The sequence below is a fragment of the Patagioenas fasciata genome, chromosome 10, assembly GCF_037038585.1.
Source record: "Patagioenas fasciata isolate bPatFas1 chromosome 10, bPatFas1.hap1, whole genome shotgun sequence".
NCBI lineage: Eukaryota > Metazoa > Chordata > Aves > Columbiformes > Columbidae > Patagioenas > Patagioenas fasciata.
In genome coordinates, this window is record NC_092529.1 from 3,285,314 (window position 1) to 3,300,961 (window position 15,648).

The window sequence follows — 15,648 nt, forward strand, 5'->3', positions numbered from 1 at the left end:
TAAATTTGCGATAACTTAATTGCGCTGCTAAACCACTGCGGGGGAGAGGAAGAGACGCAAATGGAAAACAAGGGCGTTACTGAGGCTTCTGATCAGAGATGCTGAGCATGTCCATCTCTCACATTGATGTTAAACTAAAGGAGGGAGATTCAGGCTGGACATGAGGAAGGAATTGTTGCCCCTGAGGGTGGTGAGAGCCTGGCCCAGGTTGGCCAGCGAGGTGGTGGATGAACCATCCCTGGAGACATCCCAGGCCAGGCTGGACGGGGCTCTGAGCAACCTGAGCTGGTGAAGATGTCCCTGCTCATGGCAGGGGTGGTGCTGGGGGAGCTGGGAAGGTCCCTTCAACCCAAACTAATCTGTGATTCTATTATAAACTCAGTAGTTTTTTGACAGCAGTCTGTGCGTATACACCTTTAGCATGTGGCTTTTCCTCCCCAGGATGCTGGGACCTGCAGGGATGGTGTTAATCTCTCCATGTTTATTAGGCAAGAAGGTGCTACGGGGAAGGTAAAACCCAGGTCCCCTTTCCCTGTGATGACTGTCATTCTGTGGTACCCCATGCTGGCACACTTTGTCACGCAAGGACTCTACCCTGTGTGTATGAGCAAAAATTGCAGTTTGAGATAATTACCTTCTGCCTCCTTACAGCCCAGTTGTACCTGGATACAGTTTGTGTGTTTTTACTGTCTCTCATGTAGTGCAGCTATGCGCTGTTAAACAGCTGTTCAGCTCCACCCTAGAAAAATAGCTTCAATAAAGTGCATTTGCCATACAGGTCATATATTGGTTAATTCATCCTTTTGGGAGAACTTCCAGACAGGAAATGTGGAGGCAGAGGAAATTGTCCCAGCAGAGCACAACAACTGTTAAATTAAATCCAACCCTGGCTCCCACTACCTGCCATTGTTACTGAAATAAAAAGAGAAAGCAAAGGGCTGAGCTTCGTCCGGGCTGTGTCACCGCTGAGTGCTCCATCTCGAGGGGGACCTGTCAACGCTTTGTTTCCTGAAGAAGGTAAGTCAAGTTTCATACGGTCACTTCTGTGATTCAATAGCCAGGGAGGTTTTTCTTGCTTTGTTTGGCTAAAATAGTAGGGCAGTGCCATACATATGCCATACTCTGGCTGAGGTGTGAAAGGCAGGTAGAGGGGTGCCCATAGGTAGGACTGATGTGCCCAGCTCCCTTCATTCCTGATTTTAAAGTTCATTTGAAACGGAAAACACATTGGAGCCACCTATAAGCTGAATTGACCTCTGGTAGATTTTACAGTTCGAGGAGGTACAAATGGGACCGTCCCCCTTGGATCACATGCTGCACCAGACCTGTTTGGGCTTGTGGGTATGATTTTGTATGGTCATGGCAGGAGTCACTTCTGCGCAGACCCTGTGTGTTGTGTGCTCCACATGGCTTTGCTATTATTGCACCCTGACTGCTGCTGAGACAATTTCTTGCCTATTAAAACGCAGTTACAGCCTGGAAAGCGATAGGGTAAGAATGGCTTATCAGTGCTCCATAGCTATTTGCTCTAATCAGCCGTACCAAAGGCCTGAGAATGCTCCCACAGAAGCCAATAAGACTTTTTCCCATTGACTTCAAAGGCAGCAAAGAGCAATTTAGCTGCTGCCACCAGACAAAGCAGGTTAGGATACAGCTGGTACTTCCACAGCTAACTTGGCTCTGAAACCCTGACAATCTAAATGTATTTTTGCTACACGGGATGTTTAAAAATAGACAAGACAAAGTAGTGGGGAAAACAGATTGCTGGGAATATTCCTTCCCTGGTAGGAGAAATGGGCTAGCTGAACCTAGCAGGGCTTTTCCATCTCCAATGTGTATGAGTCTATGATTTTTGTCAGCAAACTAAGCACTTCTGAGCCGGAGGCAGCACAGAAAGCCGCTAAAAGCAATTTAGAGGTGCTGTTATCATAATTTTTCAATCCAAGAGGAACTTCTGGGTTTGCATATATTGCAGGGCTATGGCAGATTCCCCTGAATCCAGTGAGATACAGTGCCTAAGTGGAGACAATCCCGTGGACATGAACCATAAGTCACAATAATGCGAATGTCTTGATAGTGTTGTCCTCTCAGCTGCCTCATGGGAGGAGGATATTGAGTGCACAATGTCACAGAAGATCAAAGAGCCACCAAGAGCTAACAAATCACCAATAATGGGTGACTTTGCTTGCCCACATATAAACAGGCCAACGATATTTAGTGAATCAGTGTCTCAATACTTCAAATTATCCTCAGAACAGCTACTTCGAAGGCATGCAAGACAAGGTGGTGTGTTTCGGTGTGGTTTTTCTTTTCACTTTTGCCTTGAGTGACATTGAGGATGTAGTTCAGGAAAAATAGCTTCCTACGCACAAGTAATCATAGTCTAGCTATGTTTGTCACCCTCACGGACCGCATCGAAACTTGGTCAGGAACCCTGATCTCTGGAAAAGAGAAGACAAAAAATATTGAAGAGTAATAAATGAGACTCTAAGTCAAACCCCTCAGACTGTATCTAAACACAGTTTACTCATCTCATCTATATTCCCAGAGGAAAGTAGGAGGGCTGCATAAACGGTAGAAGGAAGGGTGGTATAAGCTGAATAAATAAGCTCTGCAAAAAGGGGGTCCAGCCCGGGAAAGCCATGAGGAAGGAGCACAGACCTTGGCAGGGCTGGCACAGAGGCAGGAGCTCTCTGCGCTCCTTGCAGTGTGGGATTAGGCAAGAGAACACTCCGACTGATAATTTGACACACCCCATAATTTTCATGGACCATTGAAGAAGAACCTCTGGGTGCCGACGCCGACTCCCACGGTCCGGACTGGGGCTCATCCTTATGGAAGAAAGACCAGGACACCCACCTCAGCTCCTCAAAACGCTTGAGTGAGGCATCGAAGTGGACTCAATACAAACCTGAACGTTTCATTAGCCAGGTTTTCCACTCGGGAGGAGAAGCTATGGCTGCATTGACCTTAATGTGAAATTAAAGCCATTTAAGCAGGTAAGAGCCAGACAGCTGGGTGCAACCATGCGATGGATGCGTTTGTCTCTATTTGCAGACAAGCTGTGCATGTGTTTCCATTTTGCTAAACTTTTGCTGCTTGTTTATCTAGTTAATAAGAGACAGCAATCTGCCTCGTACAGCCATGCAAACAGCAGAGCAGAGAGCCCGAAGAAGGGCTTTTGCTAAACACTTGTTGGCCTTATGGCACTGGTTGTGTTTCACCTGCTGCGGGATGTAAAGAACTGCAGGGAAGACACCTCTAACAAAGCTTTTCCTCTAGTGGGGCATGTCCTGTCTCTATCAGTCTGGGTACAGGACCAATGTGTTCAAATCCCTGGTTGAGATTCTGTCATTAACAAGAGACTGGGCACTGTGTCACCAGCTCCCCATATCTCACATTCAGCTTGGGGTTGCCAAAATGACCTCAGGACAAGGTCACCAGACCTCTCTGTCTATGCTGGTGCTTTAGAGAAAGCAAAGAGAAAGCATGTGGTGTGGACAGCTGCTGTAAAACCTCTCCTTCATCCATCTCTACAGGAGGACTAACGTTGCATTTCGGGAAAATGCTCTACCACTGTCTTGTCTTCTGCTTCTGCACCCAGCAATCCTTTCTGAATTTTTAAAGTGTTAGTCTTCCTACTCCTGCTTTTATCAATCAGGTTTAGGTGTCCCAGATACTACACGGGAGTAAAACCTATAGCTGCTGTCTCTGTGAGTTACCAATATTCCTCTTTTGTGGCAAAGATGTTCATCATTAGCAACACTTGTGCTGCAAGCATTTACTAAAGAGAAGATGGGTGATGGTTTTAAACTAAAGGAGAGGTGATTCAGGCTGGACGTGAGGAAGAAATTGTTGCCCATGAGGGTGGTGAGAGCCTGGCCCAGGTTGGCCAGAGAGGTGGTGGATGAACCATCCCTGGAGACATCCCAGGCCAGGCTGGACGGGGCTCTGAGCAACCTGAGCTGGTGAAGATGTCCCTGCTCATGGCAGGGATGGCACTGGAGGAGCTTTGAAGGTCCCTTCAACCCAAACTGTTCTGTGATTCTGTGACTGAGATGCATGAACTCACTTTAGGGTCCATCAGTGAGGCAAGAGCTTCTGACCTCTGCCTTGGATGGTAAATGAAAGAGCAAAGACAGGGAATCTTTTTGAGAACTTTCCCAAAATGAACAGGGGAGGCAACAGTGGCCCCTGACCCAGAGGCCGCTGGATGCAGCAGATGTCTCCTAGAAAATACTGTCTGTATTTTCAGATTGGGTCCCAGTTGTCTAGAGAATACATTAGGGACTTCAGCCCCACCGTGCTGGCTGCTTTGCCAACACAGAACAAGAAAGAACGTGCACAAACACACACAGCACTTGCACGTATACACAGTAAATTAGATGCTTTTGGATCTTAAGTTTAGCTGTCTATTATGAATTCACAGGTCCTCTTGGAGCACTAAGGAACAAATGCCACCTAGTTGATCCTGCACTTCTCTGCTAATTAGGAGGTTTTTTAGGACAGACAATCTGAGGTGTTAACAATTAACTCAATTATGGACCAAGACCAAAGCTGTTATTTGCTTTGTCATAGCAATTTAAAGCCGAATAAACAAATACTAGTGTCTTTTCACTCTTTCCCCTGCACTTTAGCACAGCTGTGCAGTAAAATAATAATTATTTCATTGTCTACTTCCCAAAAGTCTACATTTAAAGCAGATCGTAAAAAAATCTCCACATGGTTTACTGTGCCTAATTATTACAAAATCAGGCTCTAAATCCCAGAAGAAAGACTACACGTTACTTTTAAAACACCCAAAAAACATGCATACATTAAAAACAGAAACAAGCACAAAACAAAACAAGATGACAGCAGATGAATGCATTAAATATACTACAGTTTGTCTGCCATTTCTGATCAGGTGTTTTGAAGGAAGCCATGGGAGATAAGTACTTGATGTCCACAGGACTTCAGAGGGGCTTGGTACTCAGTTCACTGTGGCTCTTCTGAAAACTGAGTGTGAAAAAACAGCTTAGCTGCAAAGAAAGAGCAGAAATTTGAAGATTTTTCTTTTTTTAATTTATATTTTCAACTCTGGAAGTTTCTTTTCCATCTTTCCAGGAAAACACCAACCCTATGGCTTGGGATAGCCTACCTGGCAGCCAACTCCGCCATGCGATGACCTGGTCCCTCCAAGGCCGATGCTCAGTTGGATCAAAGGCTGGAAGGACAGGACCGGAGCTGATGGGCATGAAGTGAAGCAGGAAAGGCAAAGTGAAGGGTCTCAAATGCCAGACACAAGACCGACATTGGAGTTGAAGCTGTGGAATGACTAACAAAGACTCCACAGGTTTGCCCTCCTCCCCATTCTTCTCTTCTATGAGCCTCTTTTCCTTCACCTTGGCATTATGAATATGGCAACAAATGAAAACACAAGTGCAGACGGTCCCAGTGCCCTCCTGTCAGGTGTAAGCCCTCAGAAGCAGGTGAGCTCTCAGCCTTCAGCAGTTCTTTTCAAAGGTCACATCTAATTAGGAAGATCCTGGATTTTGACGTTATTGGTGGTTTTAGCAAGTTGGTCTCTTTCAAGACAGCAAAGAAGTCCAGCTGGGAACCCATATGGGGAAAAATATATATATTCTATAAACTTGTTATCCCTAGAAAGCTTCTTGTATGCTTTATGTGTGAGCTCACTCTATACACCTACTCTTCCCCACAACCTGATTTTAGACATTGCATGACAGATAGTCCCACTGATACCTGTCAGTATGTCTTGATATCTACTTGGAGTCCACTGTAAGGCAGTTGGTACTCTCTTTTAGTGAGAAAAAGGAATTTTATGTTCTTTCTGCAAGTTTTTGGTCACCCATAGCAGCCTCAGTCGTCACTGATTTCCGCACAGGCTCCATGGTTTGAGGATCAAACTCACTCTTCTCTGATTACTTGTTGGAAAATGCAACCTGGATACTTGGAGACTATCACCAGTGGCTTCCCTGAACACCCTGGCAGGGACAACATCTTGGCATAGTCCAAAGTTTTATGTTGGACTGAGTTGCAACTCTAACACAATTTAACAGAGCAGATGTGGCCAGTTACGGGAGCACAGATGGTGGGAGGTAATTTATAAAGGTACTGGAAGATTGCTTGGGGTAGGTACCCATATCTTTAGAAACAGAGATTTGGGAAACTGGACAGATCTTTTTCTTTTGCTTCTGTTGTGAGCAGACTAATGGTGGGCACGGTGGTGCCTCCTGGCACCAGAAAATGCTTGATCCTCATCTGAGGTGAAGCTACAGCTACAACCATATGAACCCGAGTTAATCCAGGGGTGTTAAGAGGATGGTAAAACTGCATTTTAATCCTTCCTCGAGGTTACCCACTGGTAGAGGCATGTATGTGTTGGTAGCACCGTGTGAATGTCCATCTAGGTCTCGGACCATGCTAATTCCAGATGTGTAGAGATGAGTTCCAAGCTGAGATCACTGACACCCAAAGGTGGGTGCCCCCAACCCATGAGAGATGATGTTACACCATCAGCTGGGTGCTCTCCTTGATGAAACCATATCCCCCCACCTCCTACATTCATCCGCTTGTCAAGTGCAAAGATTCGTTTTAACACTGTGGATTCTAAATTTGCTCTGATGTAATTACTGTTTGACACCGCAGCCCTTCCAAGCACCTTACATAAGGAAAAAGAGAGAATTAAACATGAGAAGCCCAAAAATACAACTATTAAAAGGAGACAGAAGCTGTTTTGTGAGCAGCAGGAATGATGTGGTGCCTCTGGGAGAGGATATGTTGAGCCAAAGGAGATGTTCTGCTTTTAGGCAGTGCCTTTTATTGCATTTCAGTGAAGTTCTGTGCTTTTCTGAAGTTCTTAGGTGTAGCGCTTTTAGAAATGAGCCTGTTCTTTCTCTTTACTCTTGCAAAAACCGCGACTTTCATACCATTTCCCAAGCCAATCTCCTTGTACAGACTGCAGCCAAAATTTCCCTTCCCTAATTAACCCGGAATGTTTTTTGAAGAAGTTTTAGCCGCAGAGAACATCAAATTTAGCTCTTAGCCTGGAGCCAAGCTCTGGGCTAAAGAACACATGTCATTTTAGGAATTCATGCAGATGCAGTTTGACATCTGGGATGTGATATGTCACCTGCACACTTCCCCGTTGAGATAACGAACAATAGCGCTCGTTGCTGATGCTGCAGGTGGGACGCAAAGAGGTTTTTCCCATTCATTCCAACAGTTTTGTCCAAGCCACATAAATAACTGCAGGAGACTTCTTTGACACATGCAAGCCTCTTCTGTTGATGTTTGTCCATGTGATAACTCAATTGCCTCATTTCCCCTCTGGGTGGATTCTGAGAGCAGTGTGCTGCAGTGTTGCCTAAGTTATGACCCCGTAAGAGACGGAGATCTCTGTTGAGCATTTGTTTGCCATGGGTAGCTCCTCTGTCATGTGAAAAGGCAGCCGAAAATATACAACACATGTTTTGCTAACGTGATTTTTGGACTGCCCCTGGTTTACATGAATCTGGTGACCAATATATGCTGAAATTCAGGCATGGAGAGTAAGGCTGGAAGTGGCCACCAGATCGTGTGCCTCAAGTCAGGGTCAGCCAGGTTTCCCTCTCTGCAACGATGGTACAAAAGCTCTGTCTGACTGCATTAGGCGAGAATAGATGAACATGCACTGAATGTTTAATTTACATCAGGTCCCTTCATGACTATGATTTGAGCACTTGGCATCAGTATCACAGTGCTGGGACCCTCAGTGTGTCCGTGAGCTTTTGCTGTGACTCGTTTTCTCTGTGTTATGAGTGATGGTGTTTGGAAGGGGCATGGAACAGTGACAGGGAGAGGTGGGTCCCTGATGGTACCTTTCACAAAATCCAGTTTAGACTGGACAAAGCTACCCTTGATAAGCTAAATGTGTGTCCTGTCCAGAACACCTAGGGGAATAATTGAATGTGGGTAGGTGATGACTTTGAAATGGAGAATTGTCACCATTGACTCCAGACATCTCATTGTGAGCCCATTCAGAACCAGAGCAGAAACAACAGTGTGAGGCCTATATACTCTGAACCCTCAAGATTATTTATTTTTTTTTGAGAAACTGTCCATTGCCCAAGAAATTTTTGTGGAAAAGAACTGGGAGAATAATTTAGACTAGCAAGAGGTGGTGGAAAATTGTAAACAGCTGGGACACCATTCCTGAGCAGGAGAAAGTAGGCAAATCCTTTATTTTCTGTGTCTTACTGCTTTAGCTGTGGTAGCTGCATTGCTTTCAGTTTGATGGGGGTTTTGTTGGGTTTTATTTTTTTTGAAAGAACTTGCTCAACAAAGAAAACACATTTTCCCTCCGGGATAAATAACCTCCTGTAATTGCACAGCTCCACTGGTTTTTAATCCAGTCTGTGTACCCACAGTAAGTGGTCTTTGGCTTTCTGGCCAAATACCAGTATTTGCAAGCTTCATGGAAAACCTTTCCTCTGGAGCTATAGAGAACCATAAGGTTTGTAGTTCCACAGGGGCTGATTTGAGCCAACAAGCAGCGGGGCATCATGTCAAATTCTGCAGAGTATAAGCTTTCACCCATAGGAATACAACATGTATTTTCTAGCCATTCTGTAAAGAAAAGCCTCTGAATACAAAGTGAGACTGGCTTGATTTCCTCAACTGCCTCTCAAGAGGGAGGAAAAATAGGGAGGAAGAGTGATCTTCTGTGCTCGCTTGCCTGTTTATTCTTAAACCTACCGAGGACCAGTTAAATAGTAATGCTACTGTGTTTCACTCTTGTTTTTGTCAATGAACTCCAGCTACTCTCAAAATGTGGTGGTTTACAGTTACATGTGGGACATCAACAGTGTATTTAAAACCTGACAAAGTCCAAAAAGCTTCCTCATTAACTGCTGCATGAACACAATATAGGAGCCCTGTTGCTATAAGCAGCACGAATTTCCCCCCCAACGCCTGCTGTGCAAGGTGGAGCCAAGCTGTCATCTCTCTCTGAACTGAAGGTGACCCTGGTAGGGCTGAACTGTGGCAAACTTTTGGGTCATTTAATGCTTGTGATGGTCGTAACCTCCACACTGGACTGCTCTCATCACAGGAGAAGGGCAGCAGAGGAGCACAGAGGAGAACTCTGTCCTACTCTTTCCCTTTTCTAACTGATTTCTGAAGTGGTGATGAAGAGATTATTTTTGCCCCTGCACCAGTAAAGCGGAGTTGTTTTGGCCCAAAATATCTTAAAGTGCCATTTTCACTGTGCCTTGCTCATAACTTTAAGATTTTTGATTTTTTTTCTTAATTATCCATCAACCACTCTCCAGCTGCTGTATTAATACATGGGATGGCGGTTGCCTTCAGTGGCTATTTAAATTAAATACAGATCTACTGAATAGACACCAAGTGCCAGGAGATCTCTTTTGGAGGAAGAAAAGGTGAGAGGAGAAATTCCTTTGCAGTTAACATTGTCAATGTGCTTCTGAAGCAAAGCATGACACCTTTCTGACTTCAGGACATTATTAATGTCTTTGTCTTACAGAACACGTGTTCTGAAAGCCTGTAGCCGTGTCATCTTCAAGCTGTCATTTCATGGGGACACTGCAAGTGAGGTACAGTCAGCCTGGCTTGGGATTGCATAGGAGACATCCAAGACACTACAAGTAATTCAGCTGATGTTACAATTGCCTTGGAGGCGAGGCTGACTTCAGACCCAGCGCTTGGTGCAGGGGATGCTGAGCAACCTGGTGGATGATGCACAACCATGGAAGACGCTGGGAACCATCTGCTGGGGGCTGTGTTTTTAAATCCAGCCAAGTTGTGCCAGTGATCCCTTTGGATATGTGTCATGGTAAGCTTGAACCAGGCATGGGAAGGTGAGCTGCTCCCACACCAGTGTCACTGTAGAATGCACATGGAGACTGTCCTGAAAGTGCAATAACAAGCCAATATCTCCTTGCTACATGCCTCATCCAAACCTCTCTGTGGCACCACAAATGCCAAGCAGGGTGTCAGCAGAGAGAGGGCTCTGGATAGGATGAAGGGGCTGAGGGGTTTGGGGAGGAAGGGCAGGCCGTGCCCAGCAGCAGGCTCATGCTCAGGGTGGCTGCTGGTCCCTCGGCATGGTTTGTTTGCATGGTCTCCACCTCGCTCAGAGGGATGGACGGGCTCAGCTCCTCACGTGGGTGCAACTGATCTGGGAGCCAGGCAGGCACTGGAGGCTGCTTCAACGGCGAGGTTTATGGTGAGCTCAGGGAGGCTTGGAGAGGATTGTGGCTGGGAAAGAGCGGTCCCTGGAGAGAGCAACAGGTGCGTTGTGCAGCCCTTGCTGTTCTCGACCAGCATCTCCTTTCCTTGCCTGTGCTGGGAGGATGCTGCAGAGCAGGGAGCATCAGTCAAACCTGCTCTCTTCTCACATCCACACTACTCCCTCCATGCATATTTAAAACCTGCACTGAAGCACAATTCCACCGCTTTATTCATCCCTCAGGCTGCCAATTCAAGCAGCACATCCCAGCCTGGACTCAAAGGGTTAAGGTGGGATGTAAACTTCAAAGCTGGGCTCGCTGGGCGCTACGGGGATCCGAGCAGTGCGGGTCATGGATGTCCTTGCAGGCAGGTCCCTCATCTCCATGCTGTGAGGAGCAGATATGGCATAAAAGCTTTCTTTCAGAGAGGGCATGATTAATCTTTGCTTCTAGACGATGACAAATATATTATATTCGCCGACATGCACACGCATTCTCTTCGCCTGACGGGTGACCCCTGTCTTAATGCCAAGCATGCGAGGTCCAGCTCTGTAAATGAAGAGGAGAGCTTTGCAAGCTCATTAATGCTTTGAAGTCGCTCATTAGGAGCAGATTCCTCGGGAGCTGGCGAGCGCAACACCCTTGGTGAGCACAGCTTCATTTGATATTAATGCGGGTGCTGCAGCTGGAGGCATCCAGGGATGCCGAGCTGTGATTCTACACACATGGACCAGCATAGCGGATAGCTGTGACTGTAATATGAAGGGAAAAAGGAAGCAGGGAGAATTGCTGTTCCCTCTTGGCACCAAAGGGGTTGAATTTTCCTCCTGGCAGGGTTTTTGCGTGTGAATAGGTTGATCCAGTCCACTGCTGAGCTGAGGACCTGCAGCATCTTCCAGCGGGGTGCTTGGGGTCCTTCTGCCTTGTTTCCTAACATTCCTGAGTTGTCTCAGGAGGCCAGGATGAGTCCTCCTGACTGAGGAGCTCTGTCCCACCCTCTTTTGAGACCTAGAAATGCACTTTTTTCTGGCTTGTGAAGAGTGAAGGTGGCTGAAATCACAGACAAAAATGATCGGGCTCCTGTGGCTTACGGGCTAAAGACATCTTGCACTTCGTAACTGTGGGTTGTGGGTTTGAATCCTATTGTGAGTCAACGGAGGTTTTATGGTCGTTTTTTTGTTTGTTTGTATTGTGTCTCAGGCTGTCAGAGCCTCTCTCTTCCCACGGGCATCCAGCAGAGTCAGGCTGAGACCCTCCAGAGATGCCATCCCTGCACCAGGGTCCCTGGCGACACTGTCACCAGTGACTACAGTCCTTGCACAAGGAATTAGTGTGGCACACAGGGGCTGTGCCATCCTTCATGGCCCGTGAGACCTGGTGCATGTCAATAAGATGTTCCACCAGTTTGCTGGGAACATAAAAGAAAGCAGTGAGGAGGGGAAGGTGGCTCAGTTTGGGACCTCGGGGGCTTGGTGTGAGGTGTGTGCCCCCCAGGGGAAGAGCTGGTGGGCCAGGGGAGAGCTTCCAGCCCACCAGGATGGCCGAGTGGTGAAGGCGTTGGACTTAAGATCCAATGGGCACATGCCCGCGTGGGTTCGAACCCCACTTCTGGTAGGAGCCTCCTTTTTCTCTGGGTCCGAGCACTTCACCCTGGTTTTTAGAGCATCAGTTCAGAGCTGGGATGGGAGCTCCAGGCCCTGTGTGAGGGGAGATGAGGCCATTCAGCACCCCAAGGTGAGGTTCTTGGTGGGACCAAGCCACCCTCTTGTCCAGGCTGAACATGGAGAGTGATATAAGCTGGTTACTCTGGCACACAGATTGTGCCTCCTGTCCCTCATGCAGGGAGTGCTGGGACCATCGTGGGCTTGAATCCCACATGCTCCCAATATCACAACTTGTTTTTCCCATGGCAGAGATATGAAAACCTGACTACCCTGAAGGTGGAAAAGAAAAGCTGTTGAGCTCTAAACAGCTTAGGCAAATCACAAGTGGAAACCAGCACAAATAAGTGGGTTCAGAGGAGATAGATTTGAGGTTCGTGGACACTGCTCCACATCAGCTTCTCTTGCCAGCTCTGTTCCATGACCCCGGATCCGCTGCTTGGCTCATCCATAGTGCTATTTGGCCCTCCCCAGGGGGACTTGGCAGTGTCACAACCCCCATGTTCAGCCTGGACAAGAGGGTGGCTTGGTCCCACCAGGAGCAAGGCAGCATGACAGGAAGGCATTCCTGATGATGCTGCTGGTTAAACTTGGGGAATGCATGAGAAACTAAGAACTGTTCATCTGTTGCACAGCATCACTGCACCGTAGTCTGTCTTGAGTCAGGACGTACAGACGCTCTTGAGAGTTTATTGCTCCCTTTCTTGTGTGCGTGGATGGGCAATGGATATTTCCCTCAGTGAAGGACTGGCCTGCTGGACCCGCAGAGATGCTGTCAGATACTCATTTGGCTGCTTTGCTCCAGCCTGAGGCCAATCGGATATGTCCTACTGCTGGGACATGATTTGAAGTGATGGTGTTAATTTGGTTAATTGGGATTCCTGGGTAGCGTGCGCTTCTTGCAAATCAGCTTACCATTGTAGTATCACTGCAAAGAGTTATTTGTTGGTGCATGGGGTTATGTATGAACTTATGATTATGATGTAGGACCATTAATTTCATGTTTGTGGCAGATGATAACAGCTCAATTAAAAGTTGCATGTGAAGATCTTTGGCTTTCCCTGATACACAGGAATCAGCGGCCTACAGGAAAGATTACAGGGCTTGTACTGGTGGCCATATAACAAATAGGGCAGGACTCAGAGGAAAAGACATGGGGGGAATTACTCTCCTATTTTATTTGTGCTGGGAGGGAATTTTTGCGCATATCCACTAGAGCTGGCTTGTTGCAACAAACCCCAGTCATTGAGTGATGCAAAGAATGACAAATACATCTTTGAGAGTACCCCAGGGGGTCTAAGCAGCACTGCGGGTCAACTCTTTTGCCTCTGATGGCTTGGAGTCAGACTTCTGTCTAGTTCATGTGTCAAAGGCATTTGGTGGCCTCCGCTGAGTTCAAAGCTGAAATCTCCTCATTTGAGCTTCTCTGTCGATCCATATCCTCAGAAAGCTTGTGTTTTCTGCGCCCCAGGGGTATGGGCTGTGGTCTGCTCCCAATCCCTCAAGGATGTTTATCCACTCTGTAAAAAAACTATTGGGCAGACAGAGCGTTATCTGAGGGCACCAAGAGCTGAATTAACAGCCTTTGTAACACACAGACTGCCAGAGTTGTATGGACAGCTGGGACCAAGTGTTAATTCAAGCCATGTAAGAACATGGGGCTGGAGATGTGGGGACTGAAACAGCAACGAGTCCAGTGGCCAGGGTAGGTGATTGCTGATAAATAATCTGTCTTCTACCAGGTCACAGCTTTCTTCCTTCTCATCCCATATCGTCCAAGTGTTTTACAGCTAAAACGAGCAGCTTGCCCAATGGCCATTTCAGTGTATCATATCTATTAATATGGTTGCCGCAGGTTAAATATCAATAGTTTATTACAAATATACTTATTACGGATTAACTATGCAGTATACACCTCTGTTACGTTGTGCTTGGAAGTAAACCTCAGTGAAAGGTTTTTAATAATGAATTTGTGTTGAAGTAGTGTACAATAAGTATCTTCAGCAATCTTACTCTCAATTTCGCAAGACAGTTTTATGTTCAATAAATACCTCGGGATTATTAAAAACATATTTATCAAAGATTAACAGTGATGAAATATATGCAAATGTAAGATGTTAAACTCAATACACAGACTTATAATAATCAATTCCTATATTAAAACACAATAACTGCCTTGTTTAATCTAAATGAAATGAGTTTGGGGCTCTTTGTAAGTTTCATATTTTGCTGTGTGCTTGCAGATCTCAGATTAGATCCTGGGATATTTGTACTTAAAATAAAACAAATACTTAGGTAAAAGCAAAGGGATCCTAGAATAACGCAAGCTGTTCCAGGAACAAGTAGCCAGATCTTCGAAGGAAGCAGGTCAGTGCCAGTCCACAGACATCAGAGCATCTTGCCTAGCTTGCCCCAGCTCTGTACCCCTGAGATATCTGTTATGACAGGACAGGGGCGATGATTTTAAACTAAAGGAGGGGAGATTCAGGCTAAACATGAAGAGGAAATTGTTGTCCCTGAGGGTGGTGAGAGCCTGGCCCAGGTTGGCCAGAGAGGTGGTGGATGAACCATCCCTGGAGACATCCCAGGCCAGGCTGGACGGGGCTCTGAGCAACCTGAGCTGGTGAAGATGTCCCTGCTCATGGCAGGGGTGGCACTGGGGAGCTTTGAAGGACCCTTCCCACCCAAAATATTCCATGATTCTACAATCCTCATATCCAGTCCAATCTATGGCTCATACCACCTCCTGCAGCCACAACACTTCCAGGATTGGGAGTCTGGACCATCAGCACTCAACTTCTTTACAATCACAGGTGCACCCACACTGTTTTGGATCCAGCAAGATTCCACCTGTCTTGTATCCCATCGTTTTCTAGCACTTGGAGACAGAGTGCTAAAATGAGCTAAGTATTTAGGAGGTGAACAAAATGGTATTGTTTACTCTTGTGATGCTAGTGTTATAATTGTTAGTTGGTGGGTAACAAGAGCTGATGCCTGTGCCTGCACCTCTGCCTACGCCTGCCTGCAGGTGCTGGGAGCAGCACCCCATGGTTGCCTCGTGGGGCAGTGGGAGCCTTTGGACTGCAGGAGGACTCTGACTCCTGAGCCCTCCTGACAGCAGGCTGGAAACCCCACAAGGCATCCCCCCACTGGGCTGGATCCAGTGCCTTGTCCCAACACTTGGTGATGGTTTTATCTCATATTTGGGTTTGCATTTTTACATCCATGAAGCTCAGTGCCAAGACTAGGTGAGGATACAAATTAGAGGCACCCAGATTTGAGGGAGACTGCACTCTGTGTGTCTAAAATACGGGCTGTGCCTTGACACAAGAGGCTGTGTGGGTTGTTGACTCCAATATCTGTAATGTATTGAGAGGTATTGGCCTCTTATGAAGGCAGGACCTCAGACAATGTTCTGAGAAGGGCAGACATCCCCCACACTGCTGCTCAGCAGTATCTCAAATACATGGTGATTTTCCATCTCCCAATTACCTATTGATTTCCTTCCTGTATGAGTTTGAAAACCAGGCTCAGGCATTGCCTTAAGGGATGCTACTTCTACATTTCAGATGTTACTGAGAAGTTCTGTAGGATCAGATGTGTGCATGGGGCTGCCGAGGAAACCCTTCAAAAGCAGGGAGAGTCAGGGCATGATGAAGGCAGCCTTGAGTAGACGGAGGGACCTGTTGAAGAGACAATGGTTGAGAAAAAGTGGGGAATTTGTGGCCTGTATCAACCACTTGTTCTCATAC

General features: G+C 46.6%; 1 long non-coding RNA gene and 1 other non-coding gene across 2 annotated transcripts; both read left to right on the forward strand.

Moving 5' to 3' along the window:
* The first annotated feature begins 793 nt into the window (after positions 1-793).
* On the forward strand, positions 794-9,871 carry LOC139828687 (uncharacterized). Its single transcript, XR_011740595.1, has 3 exons — positions 794-1,017; positions 5,107-5,335; positions 9,530-9,871. It is a non-coding gene; the product is annotated as an uncharacterized lncRNA (long non-coding RNA).
* A 1,895-nt stretch (positions 9,872-11,766) lies between these two features.
* Positions 11,767-11,849, forward strand: TRNAL-UAA (transfer RNA leucine (anticodon UAA)). Its single transcript has one exon. It is a non-coding gene; the product is annotated as a tRNA-Leu (tRNA).
* Positions 11,850-15,648: the final 3,799 nt, after the last annotated feature.